The following is an 11,376-nucleotide window of genomic DNA, read 5'->3' on the forward strand; positions in this document are numbered from 1 at the left end:
TTTTAAAATTACAAGAACCAATTTTCCCAAATTACCACTCCCATACATTATTGAAGGTACTTAGTATGAGTACTTTACTCATACTTAAGTTGTTTTCTTATCGCGCTGCAATGAAACTGCTGCATTAGGTACTGCAAAAAACATCAAGTTCAATGTATAACCACAGTATAATAAAGAGTACTATCGTACAGTATGGCCACTGAGCTCCCCGCTGAAAGTGCCGCCCACCCGCTCTCGGTTACCTCACAGTGGATACCTGTCAAAATTCGCAGTTTTTAAATGTCTACCTGTCATATCTCACTCACACAAGCATGGTACGCGTTCACTTACACGAGCTTAGAATGTGTGCTAGGACCGCGTTTCTTTCATATAGATTTGATCGCCAGTGTCCGAGGTGTGGTATAACATAACACTAGCTTAATATGCGACTAAAATTCAAAATATAATCCTTAATCCAACTTCCAAAGTTTCCTTTCTGATACAACAATTCATACGAGGTCCCGAAAGTAACTTGTACAATGAGAAGAAGCATTGAATGCATTATTTCGACCGCACAGCCCGTAGCCCCTGTGGCCTAATGGATAAGGCATCGGCCTCCTAAGCCGGGGATTGTGGGTTCGAGTCCCACCAGGGGTAAATTATATTTTTACTGCGTATTTTTTTGTATTTTTTGTTGAGGTGAATATTTTCAGAAGTGTGTATTTTTCTAAGATAAAATCTTTATTTACATGAACATATTTACATAATTATAAGAAACTAAGACTAAACTTAAAAGCTAGCTAATGTCTAAAATAGGCCCTTGAGGCATTGTACCAAGGATACTGGCGACATTTCCTCGCTGTATCGCAATGCTGATACGTTGAGCGAGGAAGTCGCCAGCTCTTATTTTTCTTGACATTGTCGATTTATTTTACCCTTTTTTGCTAGAAATATAAAAATACAAAAAAATATAAAAAGTTTATTTCATTACCAGACATATATAAAATATAGGATTAAACAGTAGGTATAGTTACACTGTTACATGCATAAAAAAAAAATCCTAGATTTTTTGGTACAGGCACTTAAGTTGAAATGGAGATGGGCAGGCCACCCTAACGGCTAACGGCTGCAGGATGGTCGTTGGACAAAAGAAGCTACGGTGTGGACCGGGTCCACGGGTAAGCGCGGCAGAGGCAAGCCGCGCACGCGCTGGTCAGACGACCTCGCCGCCGCCGCCGGCCCCAACTGGATAACGACAGCTGCTTCAGACAGAGAGCTCTGGAGATCCTTGGAGGAGGCCTATACCCTATAAAAAGGGGTTCTCACTCAGGAAAAAGACTCCTAAACTTACCTTACTTAGTTACTAATTAGTGTTATTGTGAATAAACTTTCATTCATTCATTCATTCATTCGTTATAATGTTAATTATTCTGGTGAGAAATAAACGGCTTTTTATTTTATTTATTTATAGTTACATGCAGAAGTAAAATCGTCACTACTTTTAAAAAAACTAGTATCTTCGTCTGTCAATGAAAATAAAATTGTAGTAAGTATGTATGGAAATTATGGAACGCATATAGACTTAATGCGTTTTAACTTTGAGGAGAAGCGTGAGATACGAGATTTTTTCAAAGTAGTGACGAAAACAGTTTGGTTAAATATTACGAAAGTCCAAAAAACGGCTACAAAGATGCTACCACACTCCACATTCGTTATAAAATATAATTGTTTTAAAACTGGATTGTAATTTAACACTTTAAGTTCTCGCGCTTTGTACACATATTGGGAAAAAAGGTAAAAATAATGTTAATTAATCGCGTTCGACCTGTATGTGACTTTAAATATGTGGATAGTAATTTGTAAAAATAAAATGCAAAAGGAGATTATGTATATAAATTCAATCCTTTGTATCAATAAACTATAAATGTAAAATTTGGATTTGAGAACAACATGATATTGAACAAATATTAGACAGAATATTTAAAGGAAATAGCTTTTCATAAAATACCATATTTTAAATATGCCTAAATTATTAATCAACAGCATTTTATACGTAAATAAATAAATACAGTACGTATTTACTAAATTAAAATAACCTTATTGTATGATATGTATTGTGCCATTGTTTGTAGCACAGCACGTCACACACAACTCCGTTTAATAAATAAATATAAATATCCTAAGCGCGTAAAATTTTGACCCTGCCTGCAACGCCGAACAATCCCGGTAACTCAGAAACAAAAAAACTGGTAAAGGCATTTATTTGTGTGATGAACGCAGATATTTGTTCCTGAGTCATGGATGTTTTCTACGTATATAAGTGTTTAATATTATTTATATTGTTGTCTGAATACCTGCAACACAAGCCTTCTTGGCTTACGTGGGACTCTTCATAATATTATGTAAAAGAATGTTTTATAATATTTATTATTTATTTATTGTTTGTAACTGGTCCTATCCATAAAAGATCCGCATTTTGAAATAATCCTGAGATTATACTTGTAAAATTAATTATTTAAGTATCTTCAATTGAGTAATCGGTCGTCTAACTTCCATTACTAGCACAGTTACCTCACATCTCACACAATGACAGGACTAATAAAATAAATACTCCATGACATCATACAAGACCACCCCAAACCATAAAAAAACGAACAATCATAAATAATAAGATCACCCATCGTAATACCTAATAATTACTGTTAGCAGTAATATATCGCGCCATATATCGCGCGCGATAAAACACACTTCAAAGGGGACTAATCACTTTATGTCCACGACACGGTAAAATTAAATAGTGCTTACTGCTGAAGGAGATATCTAGGAAATAAAGACTGCTACTCCTTCCTATTTTTAACCCCCGACGCAAAAACGACGGGCTGTTATAAGTTTGACGTGTCTGTCTGTATGTGTGTGTGCGTCTGTCTGTCTGATTTCGATTTAGTTTTTTTTTAACTATAAAACTCCCGTGTCTGTACATATTTAAAAATGTTTAAGCGGGTTACTCACGTAAGTCGTGTCTGTCTGTGGCATTGTAGCTGCCGAATGGATGAACCGATTTCGATTTAATACGTTTTTTTTTTGTTTGAAAGCTGAGTAAGTCGGAAGTGTTCTTAGCCATGTTTCATGAAAATCGGTTACTATGTCGCGGTCGGGGGTTTTTTCAAAATTTTAATTTTGTGGTTATTATGGAAACGTATGAACGTGTGCTATTTCGGTCAGTATCTGTACAAGGTGTACTGACACTGTCTGAACTAGCATGACAAATACGAACGTGTCCGGAAAAATACGAAGGAAAACCTTTTCACACTACATCTGACGACCGGTCTGGCTCAGTCGGTAGTGACCCTGCCTGCTGAGCCGCGGTCCTGGGTTCGAATCCCGGTAAGGGCATTTATTTAAGGATCGTTAACTGCGAGCGAAATCCATTGAAATGACGTATGACAACCAGTTAGCAACCCTAGTACTTCAATGGATTTCGCTCGCAGTTAACGATCCTTGGTGATGAGCACAGATATTTGTTCCTGAGTCATGGATGTTTTCTATGTATATAAGTGTGTATTTATCTATTTAAGTATGTATATCGTCGCTTAGCACCCATAGTACAAGCTTTGCTTAGTTTGGGGCTAAGTTGATCTGTGTAAGGTGTCCCCCAATATTAAAAAAAAAAAAAAATCTGCAGTCGCCATTAAAAACCCATGCTAGATATTGCCGAGTCCGACGCAAAAAAGACGGGGTGCTTGAAAGCTGATAGTCGGGAGTGTTCTTAGCCATGTTTAATGAAATCGGTCCAGTAGTTGTTGTGTCGGGGTCAAAATTTAAATTTTGTGTATTATTATGTATATGCTTTGGTGTCACATTGTTTACGCACTATGTGATACTTGTAATGTTATTTTTTGTTGTGGTATTTCTTTATTTTGCTCTAGTACAGTGAGCTGTAAATGTGTATAGCTAATTTATCAATGAATTCAATCATAATTACTCCCATCAAATGCGCAGATCACAAAAATAGGATAATTATACTTATTCAATTTGTTATTTTTGAGTCACACACAGCTATATTTTTTGTAATATTCGTTTGATAAAGATGTTTTGAGAAGTTTTATTAGGTATATGTTATGTCTATCAAAACTGGTATATATTATGTACAGTCGAGTTCATAAATATGTGTACATTTTTTCATCTTAATGCAAGGTGAAAAATGTACACATATTTATGAATTCGACTGTACTTATAAAAATACAAATTTAAAGCCCAGGAGCTTTTATGCAAAAAATCTGTAGTTCCAGAAGAGGTATTTTATAACTAATAAGTCATTTCCAAACATTAGTACTTAGGTAGGTAACATGTTTTGTAACTCTTAAATAAGTAAATGAGTATTTAACAAAATAATTATTTTCTAATTTATTGTATTTCCGTCCGATTAAATTAAATTTAAACAAAATTATATTAGGTATCAAAAATACTAAGAAGCAAGTTATATTTCATAAAAATGCAAGTGTTTATTACAAACTGGTCTCTGGTAATAGGTAACATTAGATCTAAAGAGTTCCTAGTACACCTTTAGTGCTAATCCTAAATGTACCAAACCGCAATCCATTACACCGACAACACTTGCAATTTGAACTTTATTTCATAGCCATTATGATTTATATTCCTATGCAACAACTTTAATAGATAAGAGCTTTCGAAGTATACTAGTAAAACTGATGGCTTTTGCGTTGTGGGTTTGATTTTGAACCTTGCACAGTGGAGTAATATGGAGGAGTGGAGTAATATTTAGTAAGTCCATTTTCTTAGGTTGTAATTTTCAGGAATGCAAAAGTGAATAATTATTACGAGAAATAGTAAAGTGCAAAGGATTTGGGATCTGAGAGTGAGAAATTACGACAAACGTTATACTATAACGTGTCAGTTAAAACTTACGAGGAGGCTAACACAAACCTAAACGTATGTACGACATTCGACAACTGGAAGAGACTAGCCCAGGACAGGGAGAAGTGGCGTACTACTAGGAGAACAGGCCTATGGTAGGCGATAAAGGGCTGATATGATGATGATGATATAATACAATACAATACAATACTCTTTATTGCACACCTCACATAGTTTACAAGTAATGCACACGAAACAACTAACTACCTAGTATCGCACTGTGATCCAAAGAGGATCTTGGCCTCGAAAACGAGAGCACGCCACTTTTCCCGATCCTGCGCAGCTTCCTGCCAATTATCGGCTTGTAGCTGACACAGATCCGCCATCACGCTGTCTCCCCAGCGGTATCTGGGCCGACCCGCCGGGCGGCCACCAGTTGGTCTTCCCAGATACGCCCTCTTGGCATCCCGATCCTCTCCCATTCTTAGTAGGTGGCCGAACCAGCGAAGTCTGTGGGATTTAGTTACGCCGATGATGTTCACTTCACCCACCAACTCCTCTATTTCGGCATTCCTCCTTATCCTCCACACACAACACTCTACAAGAAACAAAAACAAATTAAATAGAGGTAACAACAGGTGGTCTTATCTTATCGCTTAAGAGTGATCTCTTCCAGACAACCTTGGGTATTGGAGTTATGATGACGTACTTAAGGCAGAAATTGAAATTGAAAACCATAAAATACTGGCAAGGTTAAAAAAGCTTCTTAATTTATGAGAAGGATTATCAAGGATGTGCGAAATATTTTGTAAGAAAAAAAAATATTAACAAAGGATTCTTTATTTATTAAGAAGATCCTTTAAATTTCAATGAGGTTTAATGTTTACGGTTCAGGACGTTAGGTACCTACTGACTTTTTATTTAGTATAGTATATGTTTGACAAATACACGTAATGTCATGGAATATAACACCGGCAGCCGATGGAAGTAATTTACTCCTTTTGATTTCACATGTAAAACGTTCTGACGTTTTACTCGAGACAAAAAAAAAATTGTCAGGCAGGAACAAAAAAAGGAAATAGTGCCCAAGTTCTTTATCAAAAACTTCTAAAATCTGACACGACAAAAGGTACTCCATAGTCTTTAAGCATTCATAAAACATTTCACACCTATCTCTCTGTTATATAACCTTGATATACTTGCCTCTGATTGGTCGACCCTCAAGACACCTGTCTCACCTCACGGTTCGACCAATGAGAACGCTTCGCACCTGTCCGATCGATGGTAAGGCGGAAACCTGAGTTTAAAGTGTTAAGTAGGACACAGGTGTGTCTTAAAAAAAAGTTTATCTTAGTAAGGTTTATGGGTTGTGTCTTTTTTTGTTTTTATGGGAATGTAAAGGTACGGCCATTTTGAATACCTTTATAATAACTGGTTAAAGATAAGGAGGACAATCTAGTTATGAGTGGGACACGCTTACCTGTGAGTGTGTCTTTTAAAATATAAAGGTGTATCTTTTAAGGATTGTGGTTAGTGTTTTTTTTGTGGGAATGTAAGGAAATAAGGCCATTCTCAATGGAGATCGGTCAGTAAAAGGATACTTTAGTTGTATAAATTTATTAATTAGGATGTATAAATTTGGTGATTTTTGTATCTGGTCTATCTCATTGAATTTGAATAAAGTTTTAGTTCAATCATATAGATGTTATGCGTTAAAGATTTAGAGAGGTATGATGTATTGTTTTGATTTAAGTCTACTTCATTTCTTGTGGCTTGTATTTTTATTTATAATTACTATTTTTTTCTAATTTTATTTGTAATTATTAATTACCAGAATAATTGCCCGATTTGGGTCTCACCACAGACAAAATTATTTAAAAAAACGTGAAATTTTTATAATTTATCAGACATATCAACACTATAAATATACAGTAGATACTAGACAGCCTACATATCTTATAGGCGCCGAATAAAAACGTGTCCGCCGACAACACTGCCAAGTCTAAAAATGTCACAGAAAATGCAATTTAGCTGCGCACGAGTTGTCAGACACCTTTCAATAGCGTCGTTTTTGATTTGCGGCGAACTTGGCGCCTACCTACGGAGTTAGTGATGGGATGATACTCGTATGTTATCGATACTTTTATTTATTTTTCATTTTTTGTTTTCAACGATTTTCTTGATTTATAATATTTTACTTCTTAAGGTTTTATATTTATTATTTCAATAGATGTTGCTTTGTGTGTCGTTAGAATAATAATCTTCTAAGATTATATAAGTATATTATAATTATTCAAGCATAGTACAAAAATACTTTTGCCTGTTTGATTTCTAATTGAAGTCATAAATCGTACATTTTGTTCGTTATTAGATTTATAAGGATATTCTCATTCACACACAAGTCACATTTTTTTGATAACTAGTGGCTGATGAAAGTATAAGTAGGAATAAGTAAAATAGAACCTACTTACATAGAAGCTTAAAAGGACAATGACACTAATTACTCGCCATAACCTTTTTTAAAATACATACATACATACATACATACAATCACGCCTGTTTCCCAGAGGGGTAGGCAGAGATCACGGATTTCCATTTACTACGATCCTGACAAACCACTTTCGCTTCACACACTTTCATAACATTTCTCATACACGCTCGTCGGTTTCGAGTACTTCTGACCTGGCCTCTTTGCAATATTTCCCCGATTTGATCAAGAAAAGTTCGCCTAGGTCTTCCACTACCAACTGACCCTTCCACTCCTTTTTCATATACTTTCTTCGTTAATCTTAAAATGTTTTCAATAAACTACTTTTACTTCGCATGATTTTGAATATCATCAAATCTTAATATTTTTTAGCGTAATTACCTACTCGTGTATTCAACCATAGCGGTACATACCAAATGGATCGCGATAATATCGATAAAACTATCGACATCGACTATCGACATCCCGCCGTCCCTCTAGCACTAATGAGCAGGCAGGTGAGTTAACACATCGTTACCACTCATTACCTCCGGATGTCCGCCGAGCTTGGCCGCTAAACAACCGTGTAATTTAGATTTAGATAACGAATTCTCTGAATGGACGGGAATAGAAATGGTTTTCGTTTTTTGAATGTTGCTGGCGAATGAGTTGACGTCTGAGATTGCATGCTTGAGAAATTGGGACAAACACCACACAACACAACAACACAGGACAAATTGGGACTAAGGCGAGTGGCGCTTCGTTACCTTAGTAATATCAAAGAGGATCGAGTATTATAGAAAGTTACTGTCAGAGTAAAATATGTAATCACAGAGCATAGACTGCCATCTCTCGACACAAGCTTAAAACTTTTAAACCTCAGGTTTGACAATTTCGCCCATATTCTCAGCTTGACATGTGTTAAAATGTCAAATATTAATATTAGCGGCAATTAGCCGAGCGTCCCCCAAAGGTGTAATACCATCTAGGTCACCGTACCTTTTCCTATATGGTTCTGAGGTACGGTTTTTCTTAGACTGTAGCTGTCTATACGGAGTTACATATATGTCTTTGGTAATATGTATTATATTATAAAGGGTTAATAAAGCATCACGCGATGAACGAGTTCTATCTTCAAATCTATTTGTCATTACTTTGAGAGAGAACAGTGCTAAAGAAAATACACAATTTAATTTTAAATCATCTTATTCCAATTACGATTATTTTGGGAATTTTAAAGTCGGCAATAAGTGGTGGAGATGTCGATGAAGACCCGCTTCCCATCAGTGGGGTATTTCACCACAGTGACATTGAAACTTGACACTGACAATTCTGTGACTATTTCTGGGTTGATAAGTAACATTGTTACTCAGCGTCAGTATTTCCTTGTTGAACAGGCAATGAACGGCGAAGTGCCACTGTCGAGCGACAGTTCTCATTGTTGTGAAATACGCCACAGGCAGCTTTTGGTTTGTTTGCTGACTATAAAAAAAACGTCTACGCCATTTTTGTTCGTCGCAATGTCTTATCAAAAAATAAGAAGCTACCTAGCACGTGTGACCATAATTCGATATCTTTTTAGAGGGATCCAATAACCCCTGTTATTACTGTACGGGGGTTGCAAGATTGAGCAATTTCTTCCCGAGGGTAGTAATCGCCTTTTTACCTTCACACGAAAAACTTGGTCCCTTTGTCGTAAATGATAGGTGGAAATTTATGGTGAACGAGACTTATTACTTTATCTTTTTATATCAGATTTTCTTTACCTACACGAAGGAAGATAGAACTTAGGAACCATTTAAATTTGGATATTGCACAAAGCTAACAGATTTACAAATAGCAGAATTACATTAAACATAATTATTATTTATTGTTTATTTCTGAAATAATCGCTCCTAAAAGAAAAATGTATCTTCGTCCGCCCGCCCTCCCCCTCTTATTTTTGAACCCTAACCTTAAAAAAACATGAAAAAAAAAATCGCACTTTTACTATGGAACCAATGCTGAAATAAGAGTTTTGAATGATTCACGGTTATTTTCATTAGACTTATATTGACAGTTTATCGTCAGTTTTCCGTGATCATGATGCATGCAACTGCGTCGAAATATCGGGAGCTCGACAAAAATCAAAAAGGTAATCACGGTCTATATCCCGGTCAATATAAGTCCAATGCTGAAATCGCAAAAAAAATGGTTGTTTCATACATTTCTACTGTCATGATTCATGATGCCGCCCATTTTATGGAACACCCATTTTTCGCGATTTCAGCATTGGTCCCATAATAAAAGTTGTTTATTATGACCTCAAAAATCACTATGCAAAATTTGAACGGTCCTTTTTATTTCGCCCTGTACATTCGAAAAAATTTAACGACTTGAAAATATTCATTCATTATGACAAATTGCGCGGAAAGCTTAATATAAGTGAAGAAATACAAATGTTGTACTAATTTATTTACCTCTCACGTTGTATTGTATCTTATTAATAAAAATAACTTCGACTAATTTAAGCCCTGCGACTGTCTCGAAATCTTTTTAAAACTAAAAAAGAACAGGTAATTTTGGCACGAAGATTACATGAAGATGTAATTACTAACAAAGAGTCGTTTCTCACTGAAACAAGCCGTCCCGTTGATAAAAGAAACATTAAAACAAACGTGCAAGCCATCTTGTATGTCAGGAAAAGTACTTTAATTGTAATGTTTAAGTAAGCCTGATTAATTTGATGGGACAGTGAAGAAACGACTCGAAATGGAGTCAGCGTAAATCCTTTAGAATTTTCTTAATGCACACCTGAATTTATTTTATCATAAGATATTTTATAAACCTACCATGATATTGTTACTTACCTACTGAGAAAATAATTAAATAAATATGGATTTCGTTACCGATTTATGTTTGAATAGGTACGTCATGGCCATTTCATTTATTTAGGATGAACCAGTTTTCAAATCTATTTTATCCTTACCTGTACGACTACTGTACGTGCTCTTTTGATTTTACTTATAGTTGATTTGAATGGTTTTTTTTTTTTCTCTATATTTTTGTTTGTTCTTTTGCCATTAATGCATTATGAAAGATCAAATAAATGAGTAAATTATGCTATTTCACGCTTGTCACGTTTCATTTCGTAAAATATTTCACATACTTTCTGAGTATTCCGGATGTCCACCAACGACCATTAAAAATGATTTGGCGTAAAAAGCGGGTCAGCTCATTATCGGCTGCAACATCATTATTATAGATACATAACTACATGTTTATGTTGTGTTTAACAGTTTATATTATTGTGCTTTCAATCATCAAGCAACATCGTCTGGCTATGACAAATTGTATTATAATAAACCCTATTTTTTTAATTTGTGTTTTGAGGAAAATTCCAAGAGTTCCAAGGTTGTTGACATATAAATCTATGTGAAAGATTATAAGTATATAGCCACCTCCTGTGTTCAGAATCCGATCAGTTCTAATGGTGCAATTGCATTGTGGCAGTTCTAATGGTGCAATCTTACCCAGCACAATTGAATAATGAGTTGATGGTCTAATTATGCTTGCAAATGTATACTCGAAGTATTTAATTTGGATTATTTGTTTGTAACCTTAATTTAGGTATGTATACCTGGTATCAGGTATGTTTACCTGAATTGCAAGAAAAGAAGAAGCTCGGTTCACAGAACTTAAAATAGAAGAAACAAATTCATAATAATATATTTGTATAATTCAAATACTGAAGTTGATTCTTGCCTGTAATTTTAAATAGTCTCAGGCTCTTGATTGTTCATAACAATTAATCTTGCAAAAAGACGCCCGAAAGCAAAGTAAAAGACAACTCAGTGGATTTCGATTCATTTGCTAAGTAGATACGTTTGCTTGATCTATGGTATATATGACATCTGTACATTCCTACTAAAATAATCGACACTTTTACAAACCATTGACACTGTTTAACATTTCTCTAACAAAAACAGTGGCATTTTCTATATTCACCAAATCCCATAAATATAATATGTCGCGCCAGCTGTTATCTCGATTTTATATTTACGGGAGATTACCTG

The 11,376-nt window shown here is 35.2% G+C and overlaps 1 non-coding gene across 1 annotated transcript; it reads left to right on the plus strand.

Moving 5' to 3' along the window:
• The first annotated feature begins 563 nt into the window (after positions 1-563).
• On the plus strand, positions 564-636 carry Trnar-ccu. The gene has a single exon. It is a non-coding gene; the product is annotated as a tRNA-Arg (tRNA).
• Positions 637-11,376: the final 10,740 nt, after the last annotated feature.

This window comes from Leguminivora glycinivorella, chromosome 3 (genome assembly GCF_023078275.1).
Source record: "Leguminivora glycinivorella isolate SPB_JAAS2020 chromosome 3, LegGlyc_1.1, whole genome shotgun sequence".
NCBI lineage: Eukaryota > Metazoa > Arthropoda > Insecta > Lepidoptera > Tortricidae > Leguminivora > Leguminivora glycinivorella.